Source organism: Egretta garzetta, unplaced genomic scaffold, assembly GCF_000687185.1.
Source record: "Egretta garzetta isolate BGI_Z169 unplaced genomic scaffold, ASM68718v1 scaffold906, whole genome shotgun sequence".
NCBI classification, from domain to species: Eukaryota; Metazoa; Chordata; class Aves; order Pelecaniformes; family Ardeidae; genus Egretta; species Egretta garzetta.
In genome coordinates, this window is record NW_009259870.1 from 147,319 (window position 1) to 147,682 (window position 364).

Consider the following 364-nt stretch of genomic DNA (forward strand, 5'->3'; position numbering starts at 1 on the left):
CCCTCCACCAGCACAACCCAGCGCCCTGCAGCCGCTCCAGCGCTGGTCCCCAGCGTTCAGCTGTGCGCGGAGGAGCCACCAGCACAGCCACACACGTGACAAATGACTTGAAAAGGACACAAATACGTTTCTAATAAGCCACTTCCCTCCGTTGTTCACAATGTCAGATTCAACCCAAACTCTCTCGGATTTGTTTCTTCCCACGGACCCCAGCTCCGTCCCGCAGGGTCTGCGTGCCGCAGTGGGGGTGCCACCACCAGAGCATCCCGTCTCCGTGGAAGCCTGGGCGCTTCCCAAACCGACAGCCTCGAGGGTCCTCAAAGCACAGCCCGAAAGGGGAGGGGGTTTGGGGGGACGCGGGCCT